General features: G+C 37.0%; 2 protein-coding genes across 2 annotated transcripts in view; both read right to left on the bottom strand.

Annotated features, from left to right (window-relative positions):
• Window positions 1-13,348, bottom strand: part of LOC127529037 (uncharacterized) — a 488,416-nt gene that overhangs the window by 405,371 nt on the left and 69,697 nt on the right. The gene's annotated exons all lie outside the window — the stretch shown is intronic.
• LOC114655979 (F-box only protein 6-like) overlaps window positions 2,007-13,348 on the bottom strand; it is a 1,212,211-nt gene continuing 1,200,869 nt past the window's right edge. The window contains exon 7 of the transcript XR_007935694.1: window positions 2,007-2,016. The gene's annotated coding sequence lies outside the window, so the exon portion shown is untranslated. The remainder of the gene's footprint in view (window positions 2,017-13,348) is intronic.

Genomic DNA, 13,348 nt, shown 5'->3' on the forward strand with positions numbered 1-13,348 from the left:
AGGTGGATTGGCGATTCTAAATTGGCCCTAGTGTGTGCTTGGTGTGTGGGTGTGTTTGTGTGTGTCCTGCGGTGGGTTGGCACCCTGCCCGGGATTGTTTCCTGCCTTGTGCCCTGTGTTGGCTGGGATTGGCTCCAGCAGACCCCGTGACCCTGTATTCGGATTCAGCGGGTTAGAAAATGGATGGATGGATATTTATATATCTATGTTATGGACTCCTAATCACTACATAAAAAACTCTTAATTTTGTTTATTTTGATACTTGGTGATTTTTGCTTTCCTTTTAGACTTTGTCTTTTTGTCTAGGATTTTGTTTTTGATTGATTGTCTTTTTTGGTAATTAGGCTAGCCCTGAATTTTTAACTACTGCTTTCCTAACCCAGGAAAAGCTTGGGTTGATGCTAGAAGAGGTGTTGGTGAGCTGATGTTCTTAGGAAGAAACATAAAATTGAGGTCTTGACTGTTTGTTGTCAATAAAGATCCCTGGGCATCCTTCGTAAAGAGTACAATGTATCTCAATGTCCTGGCTAAATTGTCTATCGTGGCTTGGTCAATCTGGCACCCCTAATCATCCCCTGGCTATAATTGGCTAAATCTCTCTCACCTTTCACCACCTAACAGCTAAATGTGTGGTGAGTGTACTGACACAATAATGGCTGCCATCACATCATCCATATGAATACTGCACATTAGTGGTTTCTTGCTACTCATTATGTAAAGCACCTTGAGTACAGAGAAAAGTGATATATAAATGTAAAGAATTATTATTAATAATTATTATTGTTATTAACTTTTTCAAAGCTGTCCATTTTAGGATAAACCTTTTCTACCAGTTAAAATAGGTATTCTCTGCATGTCACAATACTACTACCACTACTTCCTCAGAATTATCAAAAGGAATATGAAGTTTTTTATTCAATAAATGAGTGCTATACTCATTGCGGTCTAAGTGTTATGAAGTACATAGAGTCATCAAGGAGATTCTGAAAAGATGTTGTTTTAATTTGTATCATACACTTCTGCTAAACCTGGGTACAAGGGTATGATAACAAGTAGGAATCTCTGTAGAGAAATACCCATTTTAAAATTGTTCTCATTACAAAAGTGATTCCTTGTGGAAAAAATAAATAAATACAATCCTTTTGTATTGATTGATAGCTAATACATTTATCTATATGTTTATTTAGATATGGCAAAGGTGGGTTACTGTTGTTGCTTAAATGCTTCAGGGACCAGAGCCAAAATCACTACTCATTTATACAGCATAAGCATTCACACTATTCTCACTCATTATTTTCTTGAACAAATGAATAAATAGTATGTTCTTTACTCCTGGACTGAGTTTTCATTCAGGTTTCTTTAGTTTAATTTCACCAAGTCACTTGTCAGCTGTCCTATATGCCTGTTCAGCAAGCTTTTTACAGACAGTGTTTTTAACCCCTTTCTAAACACCTTGTCATGGAGAAAACCCTAAGAGAATTTAACAGAAAAAGCATAAAATTTATCACAAAATTTCTCTATGGCAACTAGAGCACATAAAAATCCCACAAGATACTCGTTTCTCTATCAAAAGAGGACTCCCACAGTGCTTTGCCAGCAGTTAAAAGTCAGTCAGACAACAGACATCTTCATTAACTAGTGAAAAGCCTAGGCTATGAAACATAGTGACATTGATTAATAATAAACATCAGTCATACACAAAAAATGAATAATGAACTGTATAAGCAGCATGAAAAATATCAAAGATAAATACCATCTAAATATGACTGAAGCTCACTGATGCATGAGAACAATTAAGCCCTAAAAGTAAGAGACTGACATTTCAAATTAACCTGAAATGCAAAATTACACACAATTAACAAAACATAATAACACACTATAAACTTACATCTCTAAAAACACAGATTACACTTGACAGTGTGGATGACAGATCTGTCTTAATTTTTTTTATTTCTTTACTTATATAATGCTGGTATTGACAACAACCAGTCTCTCAATTATATGACTCCTTTCTAGCTCCCAGTGAGGTCATGGTTAAAGGAAGCCAAGCAGGATAGATCAGATGTATTTTAACAGCAGATTCCATTTTGTTGGTGAGGATTTTTAGTCATTTCCAGACTTTACTTTGATACCTTCATTACTTGCTCAATGCTGGCTTACTACTGACACAACCTATTTCAAAGGATTACTATTGATCCTTTAAATTTACTTCATTATCTAATTAGAAACCAAATACTATGACTACCATTTCTAAAGATAAGTACACCTGGTCCAAAATGGATATGAGTCATTACTCTTAACACCATGTTTGTGACAGCTAAAATACTAATAAAATTACATGCTGAACAAAGACCAAATTGCCTTTTTTACATGTATTTTTTCAGGAGACTGAATGATGTGTCACACTTATTCTATGTATTGCTCTGCAACATTCTGCACTGAGCATAGATTTAAAGTGCTTACTAAAACTGACAAATATAACAATATACTATAGTATAAACCTTTTGAATATTTGCATTCATAATTATACATCAAGGTAAACAAAGTCAGGGTAACATAAATTACTGTTAATGTAAGAGTTGAGAAATGGCCATCGACAACAGAGGAGAGGAAAACATAACTCTTGAGCATTTCTACAGAAAGTAAACCGATGGGGACCCATGGTCAGTTACAACAACCATACTTCCAGGTCATTGCCTAATTGCTGCCATCTATCTCTTGGACATTCTTTGATTTTGTAAATATATTCCAAAATCCACATATGGATAATCTGAAGCAAAATATTGCCTCTGTAACTGTTGAATCCAGAAAGTTTTAATTACATTCATACCACATTCTTCAAGGTAATATGCCACTATATTATTATCAGGACAAACACTGAAACCATGCTAAAGTATGTTGTATATTCTAGCATGTTGTTAATATTGATCATAGTTTGTTTTTGGTGATTGAAAATGACAAATATAGGCAAAACAGGCTCAGCCCCCCACAATCCTGAAATGCGTTAAACTGTTTAAATGATTGAAAGTATAGCACAGAACTAGAAAATCTAGGTAATCAATATCCATTAATACATGGTATTCATGTCTACTTAATCATTAAATTAAAAAGTAGCGAGAGACTGTATGATATTCAGTGTCATTCTAATTAGTTTCACTAATCAGAAACACAAACATAAGTATTGAAAAAACAAAATAAAAGAACTTCTGTATAAAGTAAAAAATAAGTCTCAAATTGACAGAACAGAAAGTGTGAACTTGTGCTCTGGATACATAATGCAGAAAGACTGAGAAATTAATTGAAACAAAAGTGACTCATATGGTTCATAATATCTTCCATATGATTAAGTAAAGTGCTTCATGAAAAGAATTAATGAATATATAAATATTTTCACATGAATAGACCATTCAATGTGACTTTTAAATAGATTATTGAATTTAGATATGCTGGATTTGTTTATTCTTTGTTATAAGCTTAATTAAACAAAGTGCATTCTTCTTTTCAGTTATCATAGTTGTACATTACAGTTAAATCTAAATTCCTAACAGGTGAGTCAATTTTTTAGTATTAGTTAACAGACTGCGTTTTCTTTTATAAGTATACTAGCAAAATACCCATGCTTTGCAGCGGAGAAGTAGTGTGTTAAAGAGGTTATGTAAACATATATACATATATATACATATCTACATATACACATATCTACATATACACATAAAATCACATATATACATACATACATAGTGCGTTGTAACACGGGCTGTGATTGTTACATGGGAGGGAACGACAAATCACAGCTTCCCGATTTCTAATCGGGCCTGTGATTGGTGCTTTGACTGATGCCCAGATCCACAGTATCTCCCCTTAGGAGAGGCGTTAGGCAAGTGTAATTGAATAGCGGTGCTGCAAGTTTAGCTTTACACCTGTTTTTAAGGCTTATTGACTGAAAGGGGCTTTCATAAAAAAAGTTAGGGCTTTGCTAACAGGATACACCCTCCACAAGTTAAGGAAGTAAAAATAAAGGTATATATTTCTGTTTTATTTAAACCTTTTAAGTTTGTATGCGGGGGGTATGGTGGCGCAGTGAAAGGTGCCAGTTAGGAGACCCAGGTTCGCTTCCCTGCGTGGAGTTTGAATGTTCTCCCCGTGTCTGTCTGGGTTTCCTCCGGGTACTCCGGTTTCCTCCACAGTCCAAAGACATGCAGGTTAGGTGCATTGGCGATTCTAAATTGTCCCTGGTGTGTGGGTGTGTATGGGTGTGTGCGCCCTGCGGTGGGCTGGCACCTTGCCCGGGGTTTGTTTCCTGCCTTGTGCCCTGTGTTGGCAGGGATTGGCTCCTGTATTTAGGATATAGCGGGTTGGATAATGGATGGATGGACAGTTCGTATGCATAGCCCCATTTGGCTGTTTTAGTTTTTTTCTTTCTTCAGTAATATTTCAGCAAACCCGGAGCTTGTCAGTTCAAATCCTGGTACTGACACCACTGTGTGACCCTGAGGAAGTCACTTCACCTGCCTGTGCTGCAAAAAACAAAAGTAATGTAACAAATTGTACCTCAGATGTTGCAAGTTGCTGGAATAAAGGCAATAAGTCAAATAGATAAATAGTATTATACACATAGGAACTATTCATTTATTTTCAGTTAAGTCATCTGCAGCAAACCTTTATAAATGAGGGTTTCTCCTTTTTTAGATAGTGCAAACTGTTTTTTCTTCATTGAGGTTTTCTCTTGAGAGCTTTTTTCATTTCATTGAAAATTAAAGCAGCAGCTGCCAAATAATAGCTTCCTTATTAATTTTTCAACATTGTGTAAAATAACTTTATAAAGTAACATAAAAGGTTTAAATACTGGTTATCCTTTTACACTAAAAAATTACTAAAGAGATACCAAAAAAGTAAAATGCATATGTTGTTTTTCTTTAAGGAGATTAAATATTACTGAAGAAAGAAAAAAAAAACTAAAACAGCAAATGGGGCTATGCATACGAACTTAAAAGGTTTAAATAAAACAGAAATATATATTTTATTTTTACTTCCTTAACTTGTGGAGGGTGTATCCTGTAGCAAAGCCCTAACTTTTTTCGTGAAAGCCCGTTTCAGTCAATAAGTCTTAAAAGAGGTGTAAAGATATTGACAATAAGCTACGCAAACCCACCAAGACATGGAATCGTTTAAATAAAGGCGCGAGTCGAAAAACACCATCCCATACTATTAGTTAACGATTAACACATTTCTATATGTATTGTAAGCATACAATACAACTGATAATATGTTGCGCTTATTTATCTGTGTACCGATATTTTTGCGCGTTTAACGGCTGAAATCCAACGTGGTTTGTGCCCTTCAGAACGAAAACAGTTTGTATTTACCTTTTTAATAAAAGGCGAGCTTTTAAGCCTGAGAAATCACCCCGTAAATGCACACGTTTAATTGCACGTGTTAATATGTATGCTTACACACTGTTTCTTCTTCATTGAGGTTTTCTCTAGTATGTAGATCGGGGTAATTACATTCACGGGCATTCGTAGTCTGAATCACAATCTGATTGTATGGGTGGTTACCTACCAGGTAACGCTTATGGTTGGCCAGCAAGTCAGCTAACATGAGCCACGGTGCCTTCAGTTGTGAGAAGCAGATCATAGAATGGTTGAAAATAGTTTACTGTCAAATAATGCAAAGAGTACGCAACACATGTTTCGCCCTAATTCTTGGCTCATCAGGCGTAAGGCAAGTGTAATTGAATAGCGGCGCATCATTGAATAGCAGCACTGCAAGTTTAGTTTCTTTTCAATAAAGTCAGGCGTTAGGCAAGTGTCATTGAATAGCGGCACTGCAAGTTTAGTTTCTTTTCAATAAAGTCAGGCGTTAGGCAAGTGTCATTGAATAGCGGCGCGTCAGTGAAGAGCGGCACTGCAAGGTTAGTTTCTTTTCAATAAAGTCAGGCGTTAGGCAAGTGTCATTGAATAGCGGAACTGCAAGACTAGTTTCTTTTCAATAAAGTCAGGCGTTAGGCAAGTGTCATTGAATAGCGGCACTGCAAGTTTAGTTTCTTTTCAATAAAGTCAGGCGCGCTTTGCAGCGGCGAAGTTCTGCTTTTAAATTTTTATTAAGAAGAAAAGAAACCTTTTTCAAATGAGGGAAAATATACCAATAACAATTTGTTAAGGATCTGTTTTTTTGTGAAGCTGCCTTTACACAGCCTGTCCGCTGTTTTACAAACAAACGAACCCATATAAGGCCATCCTTTCTCCTTCACAGTCAGTTCACGTGATTACGTGTGAGGCGTGATGATGCGATACGCAACCCCCGCAACCCCGCCTCCCACGGCCAGCGAGCTGCCGTCCATTACTGTATATGGACAAAAAAGAGGTTCCAGTTATGACCGTTACGCTTTGAATTTTGAAATGAAAACCTGCCTAACTTTTGTAAGTAAGCTGTAAGGAATGAGCCTGCCAATTTTCAGCCTTCCACCTACACGGGAAGTTGGAGAATTAGTGAGTGAGTGAGTGAGTGAGTCAATCAGTCAGTGAGTCAGTGAGGGCTTTGCCTTTTATTAGTATAGGTTTGACCTAGAGGAACCACTCAGACAGCTCTTTCTGTTCTGCAGATCACAGACAAAACTGCATTTCCTTTCTTCTCATTCCTAATTATATTCTTTTTGGGCTATGTGACCAGAAGGGGAAACTGCTTTATTTTCTTTCGCAACATTCCTGGGTTGGAATGGATCACTGTGACATTCAGCAAGCTTTCTGGGTATATCTTGCATGATACACTTTTGGCAACTTCTTGAAAAGAAAGCAGAACAGGCTACAAGGTTTCCAGAATTTTCAGTCACCTTTGTAATGGTTCCCTCTGTTCTCTTCTCTCTTCTCCAAACTTTTGACATTTAGAGACAAAAACAAAACTGTAATATTAAATACACATAAGCACACACACATATATATACAGTATATACAGTATGTGAATGTACGTATGTGTATGTATATATAAATATATATATTATATATATATATATATATATATATATATATATATATATATATATATATATGAAATACCACCTACATCTGTTAAATGTTGAATTTAACCAGTTCACCATTCCTTTCCAAAATAAGCTAACCTTTAATTGCCTCCATATGAAAATGCAGCTTCTTTAAGAATGACCCTAGGTAAACTAAACTTGCCATAGTAAAACACTGTAAGGCAGTCAGGATTCTTAACAAATTGGCAGGGTGCCTGTCAAAATTTCTTGCTTCACTTTCCAGCTGGGCAGGACACACATAGTGGATCTATTGTGCATGCACAACTTTTTTTTGTTCCATGTGTCCAGTGTGCTCAGAGACTCCATGCTTGTTTGTGATTTTTGTTCAGTGTTCTAAACTTGCTGTGTGCTCCGTGTTGCTGACAAAGTAAGTTTTCTATCACCCATAATAATCAACATGTTTAGTGTACTTTAAGTTTATAACCGACACTTTAACTTCTAATAAAATTTGGTTCTAATATATGTAAATTCCTACATGATAACCAGATTTCTGTTGGGGAATGAGCGGGTTATTAATATTACTCATTTTTAACATTCAAGAGCAATATGCTGTAATTTACTTTGTTCTAAGACACTAATTGTGACATTTTTTGAGTGCACATAGTTGTATTAAAATGCATGGCATTTCCTTTTTTGTTTACAAAGCTGTCTTGGGCCTTATATAGTGCCTATATTTGGAGATTGAGTTAGTGGTGCCATTTATTAGTTGTCTTAAAGAATAGCATTTCAAGTTAAAGGAACTTACATTTTTGCAGTTTTAATTACTCTCTCTGGGTAATCTATAATGTTTCAGTTTTGCCATTTTGATTAGTTATGTTTGGTATGCTTTCCTTTAGTACTTTGGCACTTACTTGTAGTTATTTATTTCTGTTTATATCCCACATATATGCACATACAGTATATCTATGAAAGTGTTTACTGCAGAGGTCTGAAAGGGTGTTCAAACTATTCTCTGGTATGGCTGCTGTTCTTTCAAACTGAAGAATTAGGCCAGCTGGTGTATGATCTGCCCAGTAATGTACAACTGTCCCTCACAGTGCCTTTTGTTTGGCTGATGAAATGGAGCATTGTATTTGTTCTTACAGCAGCATTTTACGTCTAATGAAAGCTGAAAACAATCTGAACAATCTGTGAACATAATTAATTTATGTAAAATAAAAGCATCATTTTTTTTGTATGCCACATTATGTTTGTTTATCCCTAAGCTGGAAACAACAGATCTTGGTCAATGAAGATAGTACTACGCGACATATTATTGTCAAAAATAACACTTTATATGTATAATGATTCCACAAAACTAATATTCAGGAATTTTAAAGTTATAAAAGTTGATGCTATCTTGTTGCTGTCTGGAGTATTTCTACCAACTAATAAAATTTCAGTCTTCCTTTAGTAAAGACAACTCATTATCATTCATCCAATGTTTTAATTCACTGAAGCGGTTAATGTTATAATTAATTGATAACTACAGCTTATTTTCATCTGAAAGCAAGTTGAAAAAATTAAATATTCTAATAGTGAGATCTAAGGGAAACCTACTTACCTTCAGACAAGAATGATGAAATATCTTCATCACATTGAAGATTACTTTATAAAGGGGCATACGTAAGTTTGGGTAACCTTGCTAAAAAATCTGTTACTGTGAATAGTTAAGTGTGCAGATGAACTGATTACCAAACAGCATAAAGTTAAACGTGACACATTTCTTTTCAGCATTTTATGCAAGATTAGTATATTGCATTAGTTTTGTACAATTGTACAGTGAAAAAAGAATGGAGAATCATGCAAGAGTTTGGGCACCCCAAGATATCTGAGGTTTCAGATAACTTTTACCAAGGTTTCAGATCTTAATTAGCTCTTACTTACCATATGTAGTTAGGGCTATAGTTTGTTCACAGTCATCGTTTGGTAACCCAAGGTGATGCAAATTGCAAAGCTGTATAAATTCTCTGACTCATCAAACACTGTCCCACCAATCAGTTGTGATGGGTGGAGTGAAGCCTCACGAAGGATCGAAACATTTGAAATACTGACATCAGAAATCATGCCTAAGCTTTGAAGCATTTGACACTCACCTCTCTAGTGACATTTCCTGGCCATTTGCATTAATGTTACACAAACTCATGATCAGGTTCATTGACATCTGCCAAACTTTTATTTTATTTTTTGGTGCTAAAAATTGTCAACAAACAGAAGAGTTCGACAGCGGCTTCCAGTGTCTGATTAAAATATTATATATATATATATATATATATATATATATATATATTATTATATATGACAGGCGGCCGGGATACCCCTGCTGCATATGTTCCGGGGGAGCAACCATGGGCAGCTCAATACCTCCCCCGGGACGCTTGGTGGCAGCCTCCCTGGCCGATGGTGATTCCCCAACCTGCCACAGGGCTCCATGGGAGATGGAGTCCTCCACAGCCTGGTTGGGAGCTGGGGTGGCCACTAGGGGGTGCTGCCTGGATTCCACAGCCTGGCTGGACAAATCTTCAGCCCCACCCGGAAGTACAATTGGGACCAGGTGGTCAAGCACCTGGAACACTTCTGGGTGGGCTATAAAAGAGGCCAGCCACCACCACTCAGTGGCCAGAATCAGGAGGAAAAGGACGAGGTTGCCAAGAAGGAGTGGTGGTGAAAAATGGGAGTGTTGTGGTGCTTTGAAAGTGCTTGTTGGGACTGTGTATATGCCTGTGGGGTTCACGGGGAAGACGTGCCCCACAGGTGAAGAAAATAAAAGTCTCTGTGGTTTTTACACGTGCCTCTGTGTCCGTCTGTGCCGGGTTTGAGCGATATATAGCGTCTAATTCACAATATATATATATATATATATTATATATATTTATATATATACAGTGGTGTGAAAAACTATTTGCCCCCTTCCTGATTTCTTATTCTTTTGCATGTTTGTCACACAAAATGTTTCTGATCATCAAACACATTTAACCATTAGTCAAATATAACACAAGTAAACACAAAATGCAGTTTTTAAATGATGGTTTTTATTATTTAGGGAGAAAAAAAATCCAAACCTACATAGCCCTGTGTGAAAAAGTAATTGCCCCCTTGTTAAAAAATAACCTAACTGTGGTGTATCACACCTGAGTTCAATTTCCGTAGCCACCCCCAGGCCTGATTACTGCCACACCTGTTTCAATCAAGAATCACTTAAATAGGAGCTGCCTGACAAAGAGAAGTAGACCAAAAGTACCTCAAAAGCTAGACATCATGCCAAGATCCAAAGAAATTCAGGAACAAATGAGAACAGAAGTAATTGAGATCTATCAGTCTGGTAAAGGTTATAAAGCCATTTCTAAAGCTTTGGGACTCCAGCGAACCACAGTGAGAGCCATTATCCACAAATGGCAAAAACATGGAACAGTGGTGAACCTTCCCAGGAGTGGCCGGCCGACCAAAATTACCCTAAGAGCGCAGAGACGACTCATCCGAGAGGTCACAAAAGACCCCAGGACAACGTCTAAATAACTGCAGGCCTCACTTGCCTCAATTAAGGTCAGTGTTCACGACTCCACCATAAGAAAGAGACTGGGCAAAAACGGCCTGCATGGCAGATTTCCAAGACGCAAACCACTGTTAAGCAAAAAGAACATTAGGGCTCGTCTCAATTTTGCTAAGAAACATCTCAATGATTGCCAAGACTTTTGGGAAAATACCTTGTGGACTGATGAGACAAAAGTTGAACTTTTTGGAAGGCAAATGTGCCGTTACATCTGGCGTAAAAGGAACACAGCATTTCAGAAAAAGAACATCATACACAACAGTAAAATATGGTGGTGGTAGTGTGATGGTCTGGGGTTGGTTTGCTGCTTCAGGACCTGGAAGGCTTGCTGTGATAGATGGAACCATGAATTCTACTGTCTACCAAAAAATCCTGAAGGAGAATGTCCGGCCATCTGTTCGTCAACTCAAGCTGAAGCGATCTTGGGTGCTGCAACAGGACAATGACCCACAACACACCAGCAAATCCACCTCTGAATGGCTGAAGAAAAACAAAATGAAGACTTTGGAGTGGCCTAGTCAAAGTCCTGACCTGAATCCAATTGAGATGCTATGGCATGACCTTAAAAAGGCGGTTCATGCTAGAAAACCCTCAAATAAAGCTGAATTACAACAATTTTGCAAAGATGAGTGGGCCAAAATTCCTCCAGAGCGCTGTCAAAGACTCATTGCAAGTTATCGCAAACGCTTGATTGCAGTTATTGCTGCTAAGGGTGGCCCAACCAGTTATTAGGTTCAGGGGGCAATTACTTTTTCACACAGGGCCATGTAGGTTTGGATTTTTTTTTCTCCCTAAATAATAAAAACCACCATTTACAAACTGCATTTTGTGTTTACTTGTGTTATATTTGACTAATGGTTAAATGTGTTTGATAATCAGAAACGTTTTGTGTGACAAACATTCAAAAGAATAAGAAATCAGGAAGGGGGCAAATAGTTTTTCACACCACTGTATATATATACCTGTATATTGCAACATGTGAGTCCCTGTCTTGCACCTCAAAACACAAGGCTGAGTCTCAGTACTTTAGCAAAACCAGCTTTATTCCGCTTGAAACAGGTACAGCACGGTTATTTATTGTAGCGGAATCTACCACTTTCCTATACACAGACACAGCAATCAGGCAGGGTCGTGGCTAAGTAATACTGTTCCCTGCATTTATAATTTTTCTTGCATCACCCATTGACGACAGGCACTTATAGCAGGAACACGATCGGCTCGGATTTGCTTTTGCTGCGAGCCACAGCAGCGCTGGGTGCCTGCGGTTGCCCGGCAACTGATAGGCTGATGGGCGTGTTGTCCCATTAGGGGAAGTCCCAAAAGAGTTTAGAAACCTTACTATATATATATATATATATATAGTAAGGCAGAATGTACTATACAATAATCAAGAGTTTCACTAAAACAAAATAGGACGCCTCATTCATGGAGCCCTGGCAATTTTAATAAATATTCCCCTTTTACAATGTATTATTATTATTGCTCCTTTTATTAGTATTATTATTAGCCCTCATCTTTTCTTGAGATTCCATTTAATTGACCATCTTTTGGGTTTCCATGGCCCTAATGTTGTAGGTTAAAAAAAACAAACTGAAAATGAGCCTTGTCATTTGTCCTTAAATGTTTTCTTTGTTCTGACTTATTTAAAACCGAGTAGATGGTAAATAAAAGTTAAATCCTCTGCTTTGTCATAATATAGGTGAGAACATTGGAGAAAGAAGATGAAATCCTTAAATTATTATTCTGTCAATGAGATATTTAATTTAATAATACTTTCCAATATTTTGTGGAGCACAAAAGTAATGAGTTTGCTGCGAAGAAAAGATGTCATCACAGTCAAATCTGTCACAAGCTCTGGTTGTGTTGTCCTGTGGCTAGACTGACTACTTAATTTTTTCATTTTTGGGGCATAATGCAAACCCAAGATCAAGTTGGATTAAAGAGTAACCTAAATTAAAACAAACAAAAAAAACAATTAGAAGTTATATTTTTATAAACTAATTCGACAACATTATTTTCAGAGATACTTTAGAAGGATCACATAAGATATCTATTCTGGAATTATTCCCACTTAAAATCTCCATCAAAATGTAATGACTAATTTGCAGAATGCAGCTCACATATTTACAGTAATTCATCTTCTATTCATTGGCATTTGACATCTATGAATTGCACCCTTGAAAAGGATGATAACAAACCCACTGTGGCAGATTAGGTTGAATTCACTATGGTGCACCCAAAATTCAAAGGTGTCAATTTGGAGAACTTCAGAGAGGTATAGAGACACGGTGCCGATCAGTCAGTAGCACACTATCTCACACAGGACACTCCAAGGTGAACTTTGTAAGTATTAAGTGATCCACACTCTGTAGTTGAAAGCTACTGTACTGTATATGTACAGTTCAATGTGAACAAAAATATGTGCTTCACAACTAATTACAATTGTCATTCAAACAGAAACAGCACCATGGACATTACTATAGATGCCTTTGTGTTGAAAAGAGAGAACAGTGATTTCTACAGAGTTCGGCATTAAAGATCCATTTCAGTTCTGAGGCAATAAAGAGAAGTGGGATAAACACATCTGGACCTGCTGTTGAAAAAAGCATCTGATTTTACCAGCAACATCCCTCCCTCGTGAACACATTCTTCAAGGACTGGATAGGTGATCAGTACATAGTCACAGCACAGTATAATAATAAAATATTTCCTTAAATAAAAATGATAGTTCTCTTTTCCATACCATACCTAAACAATCTTCTAGTTACTGAAGCACAATC

The sequence above is a fragment of the Erpetoichthys calabaricus genome, chromosome 8, assembly GCF_900747795.2.
Source record: "Erpetoichthys calabaricus chromosome 8, fErpCal1.3, whole genome shotgun sequence".
NCBI classification, from domain to species: Eukaryota; Metazoa; Chordata; class Cladistia; order Polypteriformes; family Polypteridae; genus Erpetoichthys; species Erpetoichthys calabaricus.